The sequence below is a fragment of the Podarcis cretensis genome, assembly GCF_951804945.1.
Source record: "Podarcis cretensis genome assembly, chromosome: 4".
Lineage (NCBI taxonomy): Eukaryota > Metazoa > Chordata > Lepidosauria > Squamata > Lacertidae > Podarcis > Podarcis cretensis.
In genome coordinates, this window is record NC_137173.1 from 103,561,666 (window position 1) to 103,583,426 (window position 21,761).

General features: G+C 42.4%; 1 long non-coding RNA gene across 3 annotated transcripts; it reads left to right on the forward strand.

The window, feature by feature from the left end:
• The first annotated feature begins 11,318 nt into the window (after window positions 1–11,318).
• LOC307214393 lies at window positions 11,319–17,576 on the forward strand. Of its 3 annotated transcripts, none has more exons than XR_013838029.1 (4): window positions 11,319–11,364; window positions 12,782–12,873; window positions 15,128–15,213; window positions 17,068–17,576. It is a non-coding gene; the product is annotated as an uncharacterized lncRNA (long non-coding RNA). The 3 variants fall into 3 exon arrangements; XR_013838030.1 differs by lacking the exon at window positions 11,319–11,364 and adding an exon at window positions 12,329–12,393; XR_013838031.1 differs by lacking the exon at window positions 11,319–11,364 and having other exon boundaries at window positions 12,718–12,873.
• Window positions 17,577–21,761: the final 4,185 nt, after the last annotated feature.

The following is a 21,761-nucleotide window of genomic DNA, read 5'->3' on the forward strand; positions in this document are numbered from 1 at the left end:
TCACAAAACAAAAACATGTTATTCAACTAATCTAGGCACTAGCACAGGGGAGAATAATAATTGTAATAAAGTGAAATCCTATTCTTATGTCATCATATGTATAATTAACATCATGCTGGATATTGTATATTAGCCAACACTCACTTTCCAGTTCTGCTGTTCCGTATGCCTAACTTACCTGGAATATGGCTTAGTTCTTTACCCTGTGTAACTGGGAACATGTTATTAATAATTAATAATTAATAATAATAATAAACCAATTATGTCTGCTTTGCAGGGGGTTAATATAGGAACTTGAAGAAGTCTGGCAACAGTCCAATGCAGAACCACTGTAAATGCACTTACACTCTCTGAATTCATCTGTCCATTGAGAGTATATTTTTATTTCCGAGTAAGCATCTGGGCTTATCCACAATTCCATCAGCTCAGTGCCCAGTGCGAGGGAGCCAGTCGCACGGTCCTAAATCCACCTCTGCTCCAGTAGTCAAATATTCTCTGAATATTGGGTATCTGTATTTGATATCCATTGTAAGGTAAAGGGTAAAGGGACCCCTGACCATTAGTTCCAGTCGCAGACAACTCTGGGGTTGCGGCGCTCATCTCGCTTTATTGGCCGAGGGAGCCGGCGTACAGCTTCTGGGTCATGTGGCCAGCATGACTAAGCTGCTTCTGGCAAACCAGAGCAGCGCATGGAAACACCGTTTACCTTCCCGCCGGAGCAGTACCTATTTATCTACTTGCACTTTTGATGTGCTTTCGAACTGCTAGGTTGGCAGGAGCAGGGACTGAGCAATGGGAGCTCACCCCATCACGGGGATTCGAACCGCCGACCTTCTGATTGGCAAGCCCTAGGCTCTGTGGTTTAGACCACAGCACCACCCACGTCCCTCATATCCATTGTAATATGAATTAAATATTTGACATTTCATTGATAGCTGACAAGTACTTGGTGTGCTGATTTAATATTTGACATGGTTCATAACCAATGTTTTCAGAGTTTCAAAACTTTTAATACTGAAGTTTGTCTTTACTTCATAGAAATAAAGGGGTGCACAATATGCATGAGCATAGCCCGGGTAGGGGGCAAATAAACTTCAACAACTTTGTTTTCCTAACCTAAAAAAACTTCAGCAACTTTGGCTGCCCCCCCCCACGAAAAATCCTGGCTACACCCATGTCAATAGGTTGCTATAGTACAGTGTTGGAGCCTCACCTTCCTCAACAGTGGCCTGAGAGAAGATCCTACACACACACACACACACACACACACACCCAATATTTCTCTTGTCAGGCATTTCAGGGACAGATCAGCAGCAATGGGTAAAGGTATTGCTAATTATTCTAATCAAAGCTTCCAAAGAATCTGTTCTTCCTGGGAAATGGTCTGAAAACCAAACACACTCAATATTATTTATTTAAGCATTTTACTCCCCACTCACCCGCCCTTCAGCTCAAAAGTCTCCTAGAGGAAGAAAGCAAACCTAAGCAGTAGTTCTTAAAATTTTCAAAAGTTCTGATAAAGACTAGCTGGGATGGAATCTGATGGATCTTTTCCCAAGATCAGCATGTATAGGTTTGAATCTTAAAGCATGTAGACCCTTAAATTCACAAAATAACATGCAGAAACATGTTTTGTTCCAAGATGTGCTAAGTTGGGCCATCCTGCTCATTCTGCTGAATGGGACCTAGATTTCTGCCCCAAAGCCTTGTCCTGATGGTGCTGCTGGCTGCTACAGGAAACAAAAGCCCCCTTTTTAACCCCCCCCTCCCCGCTCAATATGGTTTAGTTCACCTTACCTCGTCCTCTGGTGTCCTTACAAAAGGTTTCCAATTTCCTTGGCCAGGATCATCTTACCCATAGAGGCTAGTGGCGCAGGGTGCCACGGCGCCAAGTTCTGGAGGGCGCCAGGGAAGAGGTGGAGGCTGGACGTGGCATCTCCAGGCATCAGCTCGCTGCCCTCGCCTGCCTCCGCCATGCTGCGCCAAACCAGGGGCGTCCGTCTGCTGTGGCCACTGTGGCACGAAGCGGCCAGCTGAGCCAGGAGGCTTCATCCAGCCTCCTCCTCTTCCCCACCAGAGGAACCACCCTCCAGCCACTGCCCGCCTCCTCCAGCCCTGCCGGCAGAGCCGTCCTCCCTAAAACACTGGGAAACGGGGGGGGGGGGCAGAGGGAGCTTTGCACCACAGTGCCGGATATGCTTAAGATGGCCCTGTCCTTGGCAGTGGGAGGGGACAACTGGATCAGGTCCTGCCATGGCCCTTGCCCGCCTGCCTGCCTGTCTGCCTGCCTTGCTCTGGGCAGGTGGTGTTGAGAACCACCCAATATGCAGCAGGCCCTTGTGTTTTGGTGATGCATTTCCTTTTTTATTTCACTTTGAAAGTGGCTACAATATGGAGGAGGAAGGGGAAATTAATATAGTGTTCCTGTTTCCTGTAGCAATTTCATTTTTTATTTTTAAACAGTAATGTCTTTTTCTGCTCTGACTCACTTTTGATTTTCCCTTATTCATTTAAAATCTGAACCAAGCTACAAATATGTTTTAAGTTTTGTGAAATTACGTAAAGGAAAAGATAGGTGAACTCCAGAGTAATCATGCTTACCATCAAAAACAGGATCGTTTAACTGCATTTTTAAAAATTAAAAATCTCTCCCTCAAAGGCATGAGATGACAGTTTTTATTTGCTCTACATTTCTATATATGAATTCTGAAATGTTGAATGGCAGCCCTGCTTTATGTATTCAAGAACAGAATGTTCTAACCTTTGCATAAAATTATCTCTAAACTTGACATCTTCCAACCTGAAAACAAAATATCCCAACTGAAACCACTTATAGGACCTTCCCAATTCTAAGTAGAATTTGCCATAATGAATTGCTAACAATCAGAATGAGGAAGTTAAAATGAAATTAATCTTGCAACCATACATATAGCATCGACTTATTCCCCACAAGCAGAAATGAATTAAAAATAACTCTAGCAGAAAATAAAATAATAAAAAATTGTCGGCAAGTGTTAAATGAGTTGAAGAAGAATGATGCATAACAACTTTGTAAACCTTAAAGCAATAATAGATTTCTCTCTAAAGCTGTCTAGGTTTGTCCAGGGACCTATAAAAACAAAAGATATGTGGCCACTATAAGAAGGTACAGGTGTGAAAGAACTCCATGTTATTAGCTGCTGCTGGTGCTGGTGGGAATGACCGCTCCCCACTTAAAACGGGGGGCGCCTTTTGCGTGGACGTGTGCAGCCCTGGATCTGGAGTGGCCCCATCAGCATAGGCTTTGCCTTCCCTCAGGTGGGATACCTGGAGGTCCCCGCCTACCCCAGTGAGTTGTCCAATCCCACCTGGGGGAAGCGTTGCCAGGGAAACCAGGCCAGGTAAGGGGAGGCATTACCTGCCCACACAATAGAGGGTGGATCTTAATTGTTAATCCTCACTTGGCTCCAGAGCTTCTCCCACCCTACCCACCCTCAGTTAATGTCTTCTTTTGCAGGTTAACTTTTCTTCATAGGTTTTGCAGGTTAACCTGTCTCCACAGGTATGCGGGCGCTGCTACGATAAGGTCGCTGTTAAAGGGCCGGAAAGGAATTTCCCTGCATTGGCAGGTTTCGCCTTTCCCGTAGCAAAACGTCACAACTTTGGCGGTATCAGGCCTTGGGCGGAATCCTTTAGTCCATCTTCCTCTTTGCGGCGGCAATACCAGGGTTCCCCGTTAAAGGGGTTTTTGAAGGGAGGCTTTGGCCGTACGCCGAAAGGTCGTCATTGCTCTCCCCTGCGGCGGCGTAACGGGGGCGGCTATCTCTGCTTGAACATATGTTCTCCAGAGCCGGCCCATCCCCCACACACACACTGGATAACCCTGATGCTCCCTAGGTCCCCGGCTGGGGACTAGGGAGGGAGAACGCCCAATGCCTGAGCCAAGGTCTACCCACATTTGAAATTTAATAAAGTTGTGGCCAATTTAATCCCATAGCGCGTTGTCTAGAGTTGTTATTCCACATGACGGGGGGGACCACTCGGGATCTGGGGACTCCGCCTGTCCACGCAAAAAGACTCAGTGTAATAAGATTCGTGCAGGATGTACGTTGTGCTGACATCCGTTCCACAGTAGGCACCAGTCACGGTTTGTCCAGGGTCAACCCTCAACAGTCCTCCAGGTCCAAAGGAGTATTGGCTCTTCATCTGTGGGAGCTGGAGATAACACAGTCGGGAGTAGGCAAAATTCCAACACCAGCAGCCAAAGCTCATGCAGCAGCTGAAATCAGGTAGTGTAACCAAGGCAACTCAAGTTTAAAAGTTACCATCATATGCACAACCTGTACTATACATACCATTTTAAACAGTCATGGCTTTCCTCAAAGACCCCTGGGAACTTTAGTTTGTTAAGGGTGCTGAGAGTTGTTAGGAATCTTATTATTATTATTATTATTATTATTATTATTACTACTACTATTATTTACCCACCCTTTTCCCTGATGAGACTGAATGTGGGTTACAGTTAAAAATAAGAACTGCTAAAAATATCTTTAAAAAAATCATAGAAAACAATTAAAACTGTATACCTGTATGAAATATATTTAAAGTCATACAAATAATTACAATAAAAACAGCATGGCACCAGCCCTTTCATTAAAAGCCAAAATCTCAAAAAAATGAAGTTTTTGAGTTATTTTTAAGGAAATTCACAGGCATAACTCCTCTTACCCCTCCTGAATCCCTCTTTCCAGAAAACTGAGAATTATAGGTCTGTAAGGGGAAGGGTCTCCTTACAGCTCTCAGCACCCTTAACAAACTACAGTTCCCAGGATTCTTTGAAGGAAGCCTGGCTGTTTAAAGTAGGGTGATACTGTTTTAAATGCATAGCGCAATGGGGTCTTTCAGAAACAGTGTTTTGTCCCTCTCAATCCAGTATTTACAGTGAAATAAGATGGCTGCCTGGAGATGGGGAGGGGGGCCATAACTGAAATACACAAATTACAGCTGAATATTTATTTTTCTCAAGTTGACCTTTATCAGCTTTGTAATTTGATTCATTTCCATTACAAATATTAACACAGAAGATCACACAATCATCTTTTTTGCAGAACATGGTTTGTGTGATTTGTGTTCACCCGATGGTAAAATATGCACCTATTAATCACTCATCATAAACTCCCCTTCCAGAAAACAATTGTTAAGCTCAAAGGAGATCAAAACAGAAAGCTCCTCATTTTCTAATGGTCTTTGTCTTGTATTTTCTTTCCAGGTTTCTTTTATCATAAGAAAATCAACACCTGGGACAAAGCACTCTGGTAAAATGAGAGAGAGGGAGAGAGAATATGCCTAGGAGCGAAAACAAAACCACTTGCATAGCAAATGTGAAGTTTACAACTTGCAGGTTCAGTACTCAAACCTTGAGGCTTCTTGGCAAGGACATTGTATCTACAAGACCAGTGATTTTCAAATTGTCAACCTCCAGGAAATCTTTACTGCACAAACTTGTCTGTTGCTGAGGTATCCTCACACACCTGCCATGGATAGGGCCCAAATATCATTTCTTTAGGACCAGTGCAAGCATGTAACCGGAGTCCTGTCCTCTGCTCCCAATGGGCCTTGTCTGGGGGTTGTTTTTGTTTTATAATGGAGGATTGATTGGTACCTTTAGCTTCCTTAGGGAACTGTTTTATGCCATGTTTCTGCCTGTCTGGTTTGTATTTCTACACAAAATGCCCTTCATACAGTGTTCCCTGTCCCTGGGGCCATTGAGTGTGTGTGTGTGTGTGTGTGTATGCCAATCAAATTCACAAACACACACACACACTTTATAGAGACCAAAGCACAGGCCCTTGGTTCTTAAGGCATGGATGAAGTGTCTTCCTTCTATGCCCTATCCCCTGCTGGGGCAATGGCCTGAAATCTCTGAGTATTCCAGAGAATTTGGGGAAGTGTTATAGCTTGAACATTCACCATGAGACTCACTTTTGTGGTCTCTTTATTAAAAAACACCCCAGAAGACATCAAATACATCATAAGAGGAGACTGATGATAGCTGAGTTTCAGGGAAGTTTAAGTTTCAGAAAACCTTTCAAGAAGCCCAAGGATTATTTAATTATTAAAATATTGTTGTATACTCCTGTTATATGTGGTTACTAATGTCTGGCTCACACATGCTTATTCAGATAAAAAAGCATTCCTTATAAGAGCATGCAGTATATTAACTTTTCTTTAAATTGTTTGTTGTGAATTAATAACTAGATTGCAGCGTCACTCATCTTCTTTCCATGCCTGGCAGTTCACCCCTTTTCTCTAAATCTGGAGGAAAGGTCCCCCAAAGCAGACAAATCTAGCCTTCCTTTGTTTTGTTACTGTTATTCTTCTAAGCCTTCATAATTTGATTGGCATACACAAACAAAGTGGTCAAAGTGGTCTCTGACTTTCTGAAAACCATCCCACAGAGATTAAAAGAAGGGTCTCCAGCTTTCATAACAATAAAAGCTTTTATGCTTCTGTTGATGGGCAGTAAGAACTGTTGTGATTCCCTTTTTTAGACGATGCTCTCATGGGTATCCTGGGGGACACAAATCCAGGTTTCTTAATGCAAGGACAATGCAAGATTGCTTTCAAAGCTTTTAAACCTGTTCTACACTTCTCATATTATCTGTATTTCAGGAACATCTTAAACCCCCTTGAGACATTTTTCACTGATCATGTAGATTCTAAATAGTTTCTCTCTTCCTTTGCAAAATACATATTTATCTAATACGGGCTGCCACCTGTCCATATAAATATACGTGAAGGCAGATTTTGCTGGATTGAGCATACGAGACCAACAGTGGTTCCAACATTTAAGAAGGTGGTTTCTGCATGTGCTGTAGAGGGAAGTGAGGGGCAGATGGGCTCATCAACCTGGGAAGGTGGCCAATCCAGGAAAAGGAAAATTCTGATCCTAAGCCTCTGCTACCTTGTGGGATATTGTTGGGAGAATAAATGGCTAAGAAATAAACCCTACTTAAATCGAGAGAAACCCCTTAAAGGGTTGGATGGTGCCTTGTATGCCTCCTTCTGGCAACACCTGCCGCCCAGCTGGTGCACAAGATATTTCTCTGATTTCTCTGATTTTCTTTGGACCACATCGGCAAGGCCGAGAGGGGACTTATCATCTGGGCAGCCCAGGACCCTCATACACACTGCCCACACTTGTGCACCATGGAAGGTCACTCTGGTGCTGCCAACACAGCAGTTTGACTTTACTCCCAGAGGCGCACTCCATTGTCTCTTGAGACAGACGGATGCCAAAACACACACACACATGTATAAATACACGCGCACAGCCCTTCAAATAGGCAGAACAGCTATTGCCAATTCAACACCAATTTAGTGGAAGAAATGCATTTAAACAATACATTGTTGTGTTTTTAGTTCGGTATAGTCTTTCAGGTTTTTCTGAGTAATTTCTTGCTTCTCAAATTTCTCTGAAATCAAAATACTTTCTGTAATCAAACACTTTATATTTATCTGCTGCATCAATCACGCAGACAACCACAGTGCACCCCACTGTGTTATATCACTAGTATAATAATACCATAAATCAGCTGGAACATCTGTCAGCAAATACCCACAAAAATCCAGTGCAAACAGAAGGTAGGATTGAATTTTAGAATAGGCCACAGTTGCGTAATTTGGGCCCAGTCTTTGCACAGTGGCACAACTGTCAGCAGGAACTACTGGCCAGCAATCAAGGCAAGTGGCCAGCTAAGAGCATTTACTTACTGAGACTCTATACCAAGATGGAAGGAAACCAGTATGCCAGTCTACTATTTTCCAAAGAACTAGTGGTAGACTATTCATTGTTCATCATTAACATGCTTGCCTCTGTCGTGCTGCAATGTAAGTAAACAAGGTTCCCCTTTTTCTTGGCATCCATCGGTCTCAAGAGACGGAGCACCTCTGGGGGGGTGGGGGGTAGAGGTTCTGGCCTGCCCAGATGACAAGAATTCTCCTCTTGGCCTCACTGATGTGATCCAAAGAAAAGCAGAGCAATATGTTTGGCTACAGGAGTTGCCGGAAGGAGGCGTACAAGGTGCCATCCAACCATCTTAAGGACTCCACTCTGAATTTGTGTAGGGTTTACTATTCAACCTTTTCTTCTCCTGAAGATGCCCCTCAAGGCAGTGGGTAGTGTTCCCCTACCCCTCCTTCTTCACAGATCAGAGTTGGGAGCTTACAGGCACGCACAGCTTGACAGTTCAGAGTATCAGGCTTTCATTGTTCAGCTGAATCAGGGGAGGGTAGCCAATTGGCCTCAAACCTTTGGTGAGTTAGGGACTTCCCTTCATGTGAAGATAGGCTCTGGCGGGTTGAGCAGATGAGACCAATAGTGGGTCCTACAGTCATGCAAACCATCTAGGAGAAGGAAATCTCGGATCCTAAACCTCTGCTGCCTCGCGGGAGAGAAGGAGTAAACCCTACACAAATCCGGAGTCCCTAAAACAGTTATACACCTCCTTTGGGCAACCCCTGCAGCCAAGCTGGTGCCAAATGTCTTGGTCTGCTTACCTTTGCACCACAGCAGTGAGGCCAAGAAGTGGGTCTTGTCCCCTGGGCAATCCAGGACCTCCAGACACACTGCCCAGGCTTGCACTCTGGGGAAGTCACTTCAGTGCTGCTAATTCAGCAGTTTGAATTCACCCCCATAGACACACTCCATTGTCTCTCAAGACAAACGTTTACCAACAACAATGAAGAGGTGTCTGTAAATGCAGAATACAATAAAACCTGTGAGTGAGTATTACAGTCTTCTTGGAGTGGCAATTCTATATATTTAAAAAACCACCCTCAATTCTATTTGGCATATAGGAGATGAGGATGCATGAGGGAGGCTACTATGTCCACGAGGCGTGTGTTGGTTATCTGGAGATTTGAATCATTTAATTAACATAATAATTCTCCAACTTATGCTCATGAAGTGGATCTTCCCAGTGGCGTAGCGTGGGGGGTGCAGGGGGGGCCGACCACACCGGGCACAACATCTGGGGTTAGGGCAAATCCACGGGTTAGGGGGCGCAAATCCACGGGTTAGGGGGCGCAAATCCACGGGTTAGGGGGTGCAAATTACTTGCCTTGCCCCAGGTGCTGACAACCCACGCTACGCCACTGGATCTTCCTCCTCTTCTCCTCTGCAGTCTCCCAACTAGAGGGTCCCCCAAACCTCCACAGTAGTTTTTGAGTTCATGTGGGGGGGCCTCAGGGAGGAGCAAAGGAAGAGGAAATCCTGTTATATGAACAGAAATCTGTTTGCGCAATGTTGGATTTCATCCAATGAAAATAAAATGTAAACATGTTTTTTTAAAAAAGAAAGAAAGAAAAGAACACCTATGTGGTTTTGATACAATGTTTAAATGTTTACTTTGATGAAGAGCAATATTTTTTTTTACAAATAATACCAAAAAACAGCTGCATTAACCAGGGATTACAACAGGAACTGGAGATTCCTCTCCCTTTATATAAAGATTGAGAGAAGAATTTATCGTTCTGTTCCCCATGCTGTTTGTACTTGTACAGTCTGTCATGGAAGGCTTGGAGAATATACTAGTCAGTAAGCTTCTTGACATTAATTTGATTGTCTCTCTTCGTTAAGAGCAAGACAGCAACAAGAAGCTCCTGACTCCACCCAGATACAACTAGGTTCAGTGCCAGGAAGTGACTAAGTTAGAATATGCACATGGAATTCTTTTGAAAAATAAGGATTGTGGAGAGTAAAAAATATTTTAACATCCCTGAAGTGCAGTCAAAGCACTTCAAATCTTTTATCTGGTTGTAATCCACTTTTGCATCTGAAGAGGTTGGTGTGGTAACCTATTGTATACTAATAAATAATAGAAGCACATGATGTATTGAAAATTATTTGGTCTGAAAAGTTGCTGCTGGATTTATATGGAACCTATTTATACAGCATCTGAACATATTAAAATAGTTACTGTATGTGCAATGGCCATGAATTGACTTAAATTCAAGTGCAGCAGTATAACAAGACTGCATGCCTGAAAGAAATCTTCGATTTAGTCGCATGTACATGATTATTAGGGACGCGGGTGGCGCTGTGGGTTAAACTACAGAGCCTAGGACTTGCCGATCAGAAGGTCGGTGGTTCGAATCCCTGCAATGGGGTGAGCTCCTGTTGCTTAGTCCCCTGCTCCTGCCAACCCAGCAGTTCGAAAGCATGTCAAAGCGCAAGTAGATAAATAGGTACCGCTCCGGCGGGAAGGTAAACGGCGTTTCTGTGCGCTGCTCTGGTTCACCAGAAGCGGCTTAGTCATGCTGGCCACATGACCCGGAAGCTGTTCGCTGGCTCCCTCGGCCAATAAAGCGAGATGAGCGCCGCAACCCCAGAGTCGATCACGACTGGATCTAATGGTCAGGGGTCCCTTTACCCTTTACCTTTACATAATTATTATTGATTCAAATTGAATTTACATTTGTGTATGTAAGTAGTAATTGTAGCAAAAATGCTAAGAAGTTATAACTGGATCTCAAAAAGGAAAATTAGCAATCATTTCAACCGGCTGTGTTAGCAATATATATTACATATCGTGTACCACATAAGGAAAATTGGTTCTATTAGAATGAATTTTATTATTATTATTATTTGTTTAATTTCTATACCACCCTATACCTGAAGGTTTCAGGGTGGTTCACATAAAATAGAAACAACAGAAACTATTGCATACTGTTTTCAAAAGATAATGAATTCCCCCCCAAACACCCCTAGTGAAATGTGTCAGGATTGAAAAAGGTAAACCTCAGCAATGTATAAAAGCAAAGACTTTAACTTGTTTCTCTACTTTAGTGTTTGTAGCATGGATTGTTAATTTTTAAGGTCACCATATCAGTCAAGTTTAAAAGTTTCCTTGTGGGCATGTTGTCAGATATTTGTCAGTAAAATTCCCCCCAGCATTAAATTAAATAGAGCTGCAATCCAAACCCCACTTACCTTGGAGTAAGCTCTATTGAATGCTGCTTGCCTTACTTCTTAGTTAACATCGGGACTTTTTTCCAGCCAGAGCTCACTGGAGCTCAGCTCCAGCAACTCTCAGTTGGGCACCACTTCCACCTCTTTTTCTAGAGAAATAGCAGTGGTTAACGTGGTTAGGATTGAGCTGTAATTCTTTAATGCCAGTGAGATTCCTGAACTGAGATCTCCATTCAGCTGACCAACCAATGCATTCAGAATCCAGGGTTATGCTGGGGACTGTGAGGAGAATCTTTGAATTTGGTTTATGTGGTAAAGAAACAGCAACAATAATAACAGCCTTTATATAACACTTTTAGATGTAAAAACATGCATCTTCCAACTGCAACATTTACCGCAACCCTGTAAGGTAAGTTAGGACTGTTATTCCCCCATATTTCAGATTGGGGGGCTGGGGCTGGGGGTGGAGTGAGGAGAGAAACTGAGGCTGAAAGAGACAAACCTGCCTTAGCTCATCAGTCTCTTGGCCATTATAGCTCTCTTTCCTAGCCTATATTTTCCAGACAAATTCCATTTTGATTCTGGTCAGATGGGACAAGAGCATAAGATTATTGTACTTCAAGACAGAAGCCTCTCTTTGTACTTTGGCACAAAAAAGTACAAAGTAGCTTGTCTTTGTCAATGCTAGAAATATTTTCTATGCCTTTTCCCCACATCCCTCTAGCTGTGCTGCAAACCTGTATCTATTCCTCTCACAGAGCTACAATTCCCAGTTTCCTGGGAAGAGGGATTGCCTGTTAAACTACTGTGAGAGTTATAACACTGTGAGAATAGGGTATCCTAACAACACCCAGCCCCCTTAACAAACTAGAGTTCCCAGGAATCTTTGGTGGGAAGCTGTGACTGCTTAAAGTGGTATGATTACCACTTTGAATGTCTAGCGCATATGGCACTTGTTTCTAGTTTCATCCTGAGCCGTTTCTTGGTCATGCTAAATCATGCAAAACCTGTGGCTCTCCAAATGTTCAGCTCCCATCAGCTTCAGACAACTTGGCCAATGGCCACAGATGATGGGAAATGTAACCCTAACAAAACAACAACAAAACAACCTATGGAATAGATACCATTACACCGATGGACCTTATGCATGAACTGACTATAGAATGATCTGATCCACTGGGTCTTCTGCTTTGTTCGTTTGTTAAACTTTATGAATTACTTCTGTGGAAATTTACAATTTGATACCATGAATAGTACACCTTATTTATCTTAGAACACAGCCGGTTACGTCTCATGTGTTTATTTAGGGAAATGTAACCCAGCAACAGCTGGAGAGGCACAGGCAGGGCTTTTTTTTAGCTAGAACTCTCTGGAACTGTCCCAGCACCTCTCAAGTGGGCACCATTGCCATGATAAGAGAAGGAGGGAGGCATTCAGGGTGAGTTCCAGCGCCTCTTTTTCTAGAAAAATAGCACTGAACAGGTTCCCTTTCCCTGTGCTAAAGTGTTTGAGAACTGTAGGTAGATAGATGAGTTTGCCTTACATTGACTGGTATTGGATGGCCACATTTGTTTAGAAGTTCATATACAATAGCTGATCTGTCATACGAGTTTCACATAAAAGCTCATAAAACAGGTACATTTATGGCATGTGGAACATGATCATACAAATTATCCTTGCCTCCTTCTGATGTATATTAGGTCTGCTTAAGTCACTGTGGCCCAACTCTCATCTCACCTCCATCCAAGTACTTTGGAAAACTATGTTATGGACTAGTTGCTCTCTGTCAAAAATACCAGCATTTTCATATTGATTAATCTTTTCCGACAGTCTGGCAATCTATGTGTCACAAGCCACAAGTGTGGTCAAAGGATCTCAAGGCTGTATATATAGCCATTTTCTCTTCACAACAACCCTGAAAAGTAAGAGAGGCCTCTTTTAGATATAGTGACTGGCCCAACATACGTCCACTGGGCCACATGGCTGACTGTCTCAGTAATCTAAGAGACTACTTAGAAAACAGAAAAATAGAAAATGCAAAAATATTTTTTTAATTTTTTTTTTTTTAAAAAAAAGGTGGCAACATGGGTCATGAAAATCCTTGTCTAGTCTTCATGGATTTGCCCTATGCAGGGCTTATGTTAGCCAATCTTTGTGTGCGTCTCCAAAGTAGCAATGCAGTTGTACTTTCATAAATGCTGCATCAGCACAACCATTAAAATAAAAATATTAATCAATAGGCTCTTCATCTCATGAGCTATAATATACATTAATACGAGAATGGTGGTTCCCACTACTTACCTAAATGCATTGCCAGGAATTACAGAGCCAAGGTATTGATTGATCTGTGTGACTCATGTTTTCATAATGATTTCACAATTATAGGCCTCTGGGCAAACCAGCACCGGATTAACCACTTCAGTAAGTATGCTATGGAAGAAGAGTCCCAGCTATTAAACAGGGGGGGCCCCACTGTTTTTTTACTAGCTTGCATTCTCATCAATGTAACGGGCTGGCTTAAAATACTCACAACTAAAGGAAATACATTGTGGACCACACGATCCAAATAGCCTACAATATGAGGATGTAATGCACAATCATTGCTCTGTGGATTCATTTTTAGAGTCCAGATCACCAAACTTGGATTGGAGGGCAGAGGCAAAGCTCAGCATTCTGGTGCTAAGGCAAACAACATGAAACATGTCCCTAAGCCAATTCCATATGTATTTTATGACATAGAAAATTATGAACAATTGGAATAAAATGACAAATTTGGATGAGACTCCATTAGTGAATATTTATGGATTATTTTCAGGAGTTCTAAACTTGTTGCCAACTTAGAGAATTGACAATGCCTAGTACCTGAAGTCTTAAATTTCTGATGAAATTTCTGCAGGATTTAACTCATTTTGTATTTTAGCACCAAATCCCATAATCTCATCTAGCACATTATTAAAATAAATGTTATTTATGTAAATAATGTATATGACATGATTTTGGTGAACCCCCCCGCCCTTGAATCAGGAATCTTGAATCAGGTCAAGGGCCCCTCTCTCCCCACCCTAGTTCTGGTCCAACTGGAGGGAGTTCCCACGTGGCTATACATCCAGTAGACTTTTCAGCATGGAGATAAGACTTACAGTGCTTTTCACTGTGTACCTAACATAGTACATGTGGGATCAGAGGGCCACAAGTCTACATGTCTACATGGATGCAGAGAAGAGAACAAACCATATAGATCAGAAAGTTACATTTGAAACAGCCTGAAGATGTTTATGGACCATTTCTCAACACACATGTGTGAGATGTGAATTGCTATGTATCCCAAAGGTATGCATTATCTGGTAATTTTCCCTGCCTACATCAAAGGTCCGGTAAATGCTGCATTACTTAAGCACTATTGGTGTGACTACCCCATGCCTCATCCTGACCAATGTATGAGATGAAGATGCTTGGGAGAGACAGATGGTGTAGAAAATTTGTGCAGAAGTGCTGCTGCCTCCAAGAGTAGCATGGGCACTTTCCACATGTCATACTACCCTGGTTTAGAAATCTGCTTGTAAGGAGATGTTGCAGGAGATGTGAGGTAAATCCTCTCACAACTATCTTCTCACATCATATTTCAACCTAGAAGAAAGGAAATATTTTACTGCCGCAACATATTTTGTTTGAGTTAGAATTCTTTTTCAAGGGAAATGTGTTACATTTTACAATAAAATCAAAACAATTTAACAAGGATTACTTAGCACCTTTCAGATGACAGTGGTGGTAGGGACAATAAAGTATCACTTGGTCCTTTGAGGACACAGATTCTGACCTGGCTCCTCATTCTGAAGAATGTGCATTTAGGAAGAAGAGTAAGTTGCTTCCAGATGCTGCTCACTACCTCCAGTGCTTCCCCACTTTCTGGCTGCTTTTCTTAGAGATGACCTTTCTGCCTGGCTGTGCCTCCACTCCAGTCTCTCAGATCTTACACAGGGCTCTGAAAGCCATATAAAGACTTACCAAATTATAGCTCATGTCGTATCTGAATCAGCTCTGAAACTCAAAGTTAACAGCTCCTGAAAGCAACCTGAAGTAAACCCCAGATTCCAAAGCTCCTGCCTTAGATTCATTGCTCTGGAAGCTTCAGAGGAATGAGAGAGGTCTTTGATTTCTTTTTGCATTTTTTTAAAGATAGCTGGTGAGAGAAAGATATCGATCCTTCCATCTTGAAGATGTCCTGAGCTTATACTTGGCAGCTTCAACTTCAAAACATAAAGGCAAGTTTCTTAGGCACTGCTACAGAATGGGATATTCTGGGCATTGACACTGTTCATTCATTTGTCTTGTTCATTTCATAAAACATATACTTGCTGTTTTATAGGTGACTGCATCTCATAATTAACTTGCTTTTCTTAGCTTTCCTAGAGAAAGCTCAGGGTCTTTCCAAATGTCTAAGCCAGGCTTCCTCAACCTCAGCCCTCCAGATGTTTCTGGCCTACAACTCCCATGATCCCTAGCTAGCAGGACCAGTGGTCAGGGATGATGGGAATTGTAGTCTCAAAACATCTGGAGTGCCAAGGTTGAGGAAGCCTGGTCTAAGGGTTTTGAAAATAAACATGGCGCTGGGGAAACAAACCCAAGAGAGCTCCCAGCAGCCTTTTCTTCTTGAGGGTTTGATTGGTTGGAAAAGAGACATCATAGATCTCATATATAGAATCCCTGAGACACAAGCGGAAACCAGTTCTCAATGCATCCTATGTCAATCAATTGCAGTGTTGGCCCTTTGGGTCACAAATTTCAGCTGTGCACTATGTGATGCCAAAATCCCCTCCCCCTGCCTCTCACCTTCCATTCTACATCATAGTTGTGCCGTGCGCACCCACAGCTCCGCCCCTAAACTTGCCTCTGTCAACTGGCATGCTCAAGTGGTGGTGATCTCATGGGCTCAGCTCAAAATGTGATTATGGGAACTCTTGTGTCTGTCATCATAAGACGCATCTTCCATTACTATATGTAACAATGATGTGGTAAACTCTGGCATGCCTGTACTTCACTTGTTGTTTTCCATGGAAGGTTGCTGGTTTCCAGACATGTATAACTGGAGTGGGAGACTCTGTCAATTTTGGTTTCTCCGTCTTTCTTTCTTTCTTTCTTTCTTTCTTTCTTTCTTTCTTTCTTTCTTTCTCTCTCTCTTTCTTTCTTTCTTTCTTTCTTTCTTTCTATTTGCTTACTTGCTTTGGGAAAGAGGCAAGTGTGTCCTGGAAGAGATGCTGTGGGCCTGATCTCTGTGGTGGCACTGCTACAGATGCCCAGAGCTGCTGACACAGCAAGGATCAAGTGACAGCAGGGCACAGTTTTAGGGCCAATTCTGTAAGGCACACTTGCCTCGTTCCCATGCTCACACTCTCGGTGCTGCTTCCACCACCCCTACACATTGTCCCTTCTCTGTAGCCCCTCTTGGCTCCCTTTTGGTTTCCCTCTATGGCTCACCATACACCACTGCATATGTAGATCCAGCCTGAAACTCTCTAGAATTCTAACCAAAGTTCACTTGTGGAAGCAATGCCATCAAACAATTGTGCATGCAGAGCTGCAGCAGTAAATCAAACAGGCTCCCCCCAGAACAACAGGTATTCCTTCCAGTACCAAGATGTGCTTCAGTCAATTTAACAACCTTTATTGATTTTATCAACTTTTTCTTTTAGCAGAAGATAACAATTTTAACACCCCCCTCCCATGCAGATTAGATTTAGGAACAGAATTAATTTGATTACACTAGGGAAAGGTGTCAATTTTAGCCAGAACATGAGATTTTAAAGGTCTTTTTCTTTCTTGACTAAAGGTACAGCATTAAATTCCATCCGTAATCTGAAGACGTAACCCCCATACAAAGGGTATCCAGTGTTTTCTCTTATAAAAGGAAGCTAGACACAAGCCTAAAGTGATGAAATATTGATCTCTGGGGGTTCAACCACAGAGCCCTCCAATCACTGGATAATATGATTGAATTGAAATTGAATTTTCTCTCAGATTGAAACTGAATGGCACCTCTACCTACCCCAGAGTAGTTTGAATTAATCTCTGGGTCACCTAACATGATATCCCTTTTGTTTGTTTGTTTTTTTCCGTAGCTGTTCTGTGAACAACTAGCAACTGAGCTAGTGGCTTTGAGACACGACTGGAAAGCAAGGAGCAATAAGCAGTATATTTAAGTAGGTGGGAAATGCTTACCTACATATGGATAAAACCAGCTCACTTCATCACAGTTTAGATGGTCTAGGAAACATCAACTTTTCAATGGTTTTCATTGGCTTTTTACTGGAAGGACCCCTGTGCTTTTAAGTCGTGCATTCTGTCTACTAAGAAAAATGTCACCTGATGGATTTCTGCCCTCCATATAGCTGCTAGAGACACAAGAATGGAGGTGCTTTGGGATTTTGTTTGGCCTGCATTTGTAAGCAAATTGGCCAGATTTAAGCTGTCCAGAGTAATATGCAGATTGGAACACAATTACCATTCAGTTTTCACACTTCTCTGAATTTTGCATCTCAAAAAAGTGTCAAAATGCATTTGAAATGCAGGTTTTAAATTACAAATTTAAAGTACAAATATGTGTTTTTTAGGGTTCAACGTGTGCAAAAATGCATATGCTCCCAAAATCTACCCCTCCACAGACAACTTGAAAATTGCTGAGTCTTAATTTTTCTGCCTCTTTTAGCAATTGTAACGTGTTGAACCAGATGCTGTATGATTCTTAATTGCATTTTTGCAGACGCACTGTGGACCACATGAATAGAACTTGCAGACCTCTGCTGGTCCACAAAACACAGTTTGGGAACCCCTGTGTTAGGGTAAATTGTTTAATGCAATTCGATTTTTTTGATTCCATAATGATATGGAAACAGGACAGAATGGATCTGTGAATGAACAGATGTGAAAGAGGCACAGCCTGAAAATTGTCTCATCCATCTCTATTAAAGAATCATGTCAATAAAAACTGCACCTGTGGTGCTGCCTTATTTCTTTGTGTGCCCCCCCCCCGCAAAAACCCTCTGATCAAAACCCACCCTTTGTGTGTGTGTTTATGGCTTAGTCCTCGTCTTTTATTGAAAGAAATCCTTAGCACATGCAGCTGGATTTTCCTCAGATTTATCCCTGGTTTCTTTTGTCATGCCTCTCCTCTGCCTTCTCCTCTGCCGCTGTCAAAGCAAATCTTGCAATAGGGGTGTGCACATACCCCTGACACAGATCCAGCCCTGAGCCATTTGTGGGGATGGGACTGGTGATTGTGAAGGAGCAGCCACTCCTTTATCACAGCAGGTTGGGGGAGCGACACTTGGTGTCACTCCTGAGCCTGCTCACCTCCCGCTAAAATAAGGCTCATCCACACCTTTCTTTGCCCTGCCACTTTCCCCCAGGAAAACCTGCAGCTTAGAGCTGAAGCAGAACAAACGGCAGTCGAGTTTTCCTCAGATCATTGTTTGTTCCAAAAAGCAATGACAAACCTAGACAGCATCTTAAAAAGCAGAGTCATCACCTTGCCAACAAAGGTCCGTATAGTTAAAGCTATGGTTTTCCCAGCAGTGATGTATGGAAGTGAGAGCTGGACCATAAAGAAGGCTGATCGCCGAAGAATTGATGCTTTTGAATTATGGTGCTGGAGGAGACTCTTGAGAGTCCCATGGACTGCAAGAAGATCAAACCTATTCAATCTGAAGGAAATCAGCCCTGAGTGCTCACTGGAAGTACAGATCCTGAAGCTGAGGCTCTAGTACTTTGGCCACCTCATGAGAAGAGAAGACTCCCTGGAAAAGACCCTGATGTTGGGAAAGATGGAGGGCACAAGGAGAAGGGGACGACAGAGGACGAGATGGTTGGGCAGTGTTCTCGAAGCTACCAGCATGAGTCTGACCAAACTGCAGGAGGCAGTGGAAGACAGGAGGGCCTGGCGTTCTCTGGTCCATGGGGTCACAAAGAGTCAGACACGACTAAATGACTTTTTAAGATGTTGTCTAGGTTTCTCATTGCTTTTCTCCCAAGAAGCAGGCTTCTTTTAATTTCGTGGCTGCTGTCACTATCTTCAGTGATCATGGAGCCCAAGAAAGTAAAATCTCTCACTGCCTCCATTTCTTCCCCTTCTATTTGCCAGGAGGTGATGGGACCAGTGGCCATGTTCTTCATTTTTTTGATGTTTTTTTTTTTTTGCGCTCTCCTTTTTCACCCTCAATAAAAGGTTCTTTAATTCCTCCTCACTTTCTGCTATCAAGGTTGTGTCTTCTGCATATCTGAGGTTGTTGATATTTCTTCCGGCAATCTTAATTCCGGCTAGGGATTCATCCAGCCCAGCCTTTCGTATGATGAATTCTGCATATAAGTTAAATAAGCAGGGAGACAATATACAGCCTTGTCGTACTCCTTTCCCAATTTTGAACCAATCAGTTGTTCCATATCCAGTTCTAACTGTAGCTTCTTGTCCCACATAGAGATTTCTCAGGAGACAGATGAGGTGATCAGGCACTCCCATTTCTTTAAGAACTTACCATAGTTTGCTATGGTCGACACAGTCAAAGGCTTTTGCATAGTCAATGAAGCAGAAGTAGATGTCTTTCTGGAACTCTCTAGCTTTCTCCATAATCCAGCGCATGTTTGCAATTTGGTCTCTGGTTCCTCTGCCTCTTCTAAATCCAGCTTGCACTTCTGGGAGTTCTCGGTCCACATACTGCTTGAGCCTTCCTTGTAGAATTTTAAGCATAACCTTGCTAGCGTGTGAAATGAGTGCAATTGTGCGGTAGTTGGAGCATTCTTTGGCACTGCCCTTCTTTGGGATTGGGATTTAAAGTGATGTTCTCCAATCATCTGGCCACTGCTGAGTTTTCCAAAGTTGCTGACATATTGAGTGTAGCACCTTAACAGCATCATCTTTTAAAATTTTAAATAGTTCAGCTGGAATACCATCACTTCCACTGGCCTTGTTATTTGCAGTGCTTTCTAAGGCCCATTTGACTTCATTCTCCAGGATGTCTGGCTCAAGGTCAGCAACAACACTACCTGGGGTGTATGAGACATCCATATCTTTCTGGTATAATTCCTCTGTGTATTCCTGCCACCTCTTCTTGATGTCTTCCGCTTCTGTTAGGTCCTTACCACTTTTGTCCTTTATTATGGTAATCTTTGTGATTTTTATTATTTTAAAATTTAAAATTTTATTATGGTAATCTTTGTAATTTTGCATTTACCAGGTTGCATAATACGAGCACCCTGTATTAATCATTTCAAAGTTTTCATTGACAGCTACTACAGAGCTGCTCCATATCACTAATATTTGCCTGCTGTGGCCTATACAAATTTAGCATATACAAATTTTGCAATTGATCAGCACAAACTAATCAATATTGCAAAGAATGATAGTTTATAACATATAAGGAAAAAGCAAGAATAATTATAGATAATGTCAATCATTCCAGAGCTATTTTATTCTTTAATTGTTTAGATAACAGACTCATACTTTTTCCCCCAAGTGCAAAAAAGACCATTGCATTTCAGGAAAGTTGTCTTATTACCACATTTTTTAAGCATCTCGAATGAGCTATTCAAATTGAAGGAGAAAAAAACAAAACGGCATCAGTAAGGAGACAGACATGTATCACCCCATCTCTTTAACATCCAGAGTATGCTAATAAAAATAAATTATGAAAAGGGCAATAGTAGCAGAAACCTACTTGAAAGCTGTGTCATCTGCTTGCTAATTCAGACCCGGAGTGACTTCAAACAATCAAGGATCCCGGTGGCATTCTTGCCCTCTTAGTTTTCCCTGAGGGAATCCTTTGCCATATATTAACCAAACAGCTGAAACATTTTCCCACCGCGCACAGATGTACTCCTTCAGTGACTCCTCCTCACGAGGTGAGTGTGGTCATGATTTTCTTCTTTGGTTCCTTCTTTGTATAAACTGATCCATTTCACGTGATGGAATGTGAGGTCTTTGTCCCTCTCTGGTATAGAAAATTAAAGTGATGGTTGTGCTAAGTCTTTGTGCTAAGACTTTATTGTTTCGCTGTATTCTACTGTCATGCTGTTTTACTGGGCAAAAGTGTAAGTGTCAGAAACTCACTAAGCAGTGGCATAAATGTCAAAGAACTACCCATAAATGACACCACTAAGTCTGACTTTTACTACAAAATACATTGTGCCCAAGAGTTAGGTAACTACGAAGCTGTAATAAAAGAACCAGCTTTATGAGAGAAACATTCTGCGATGTGGCCAAGGAAGATCCATCAAGGGAGACCCACATGCTTATATTAATGTTCACTGTGCTCCTCGCTTCCTCTCCACTGACCTTCAGGTAGCAAAAAATGGGGTTTTAATATGACTCTCACTTTCCTCACACCCTGCATAATTTTTTACACCTCTATCACATCCTTATACTGTATTTGTTTCTGAGCTGTTGTTTTTTAATAAACTAAAATATCACAAATGTTGTAGGTCCAGCCCCTTGATCATTCTGCTTTTCAATTGTTATCCCATGCTCTGCTCTGCCATGGGCATAGTCCACGAAGTTTGACTAGACTTGCTCTCCTGAGATTATTGATCCTCCTTTTTGTTCTTTTTTATACGAGTATCGAATAGGGGAATCTGTAGAGGGTGGAATACTGGGAGCACAGAGAGCTAGTTTGGCCTCTGGGAAGGTCCAGGAAGGGACTGGGTAGTCATTTTAGGTGTTAACAAGTATCTCTGAACCTCTATGTCCTACACACTGTGTGCATAGAAATTAATAAAGTTACATTTTGTGGGCTCATAGCGAAAATGGAGCTAACATGGGATTCAT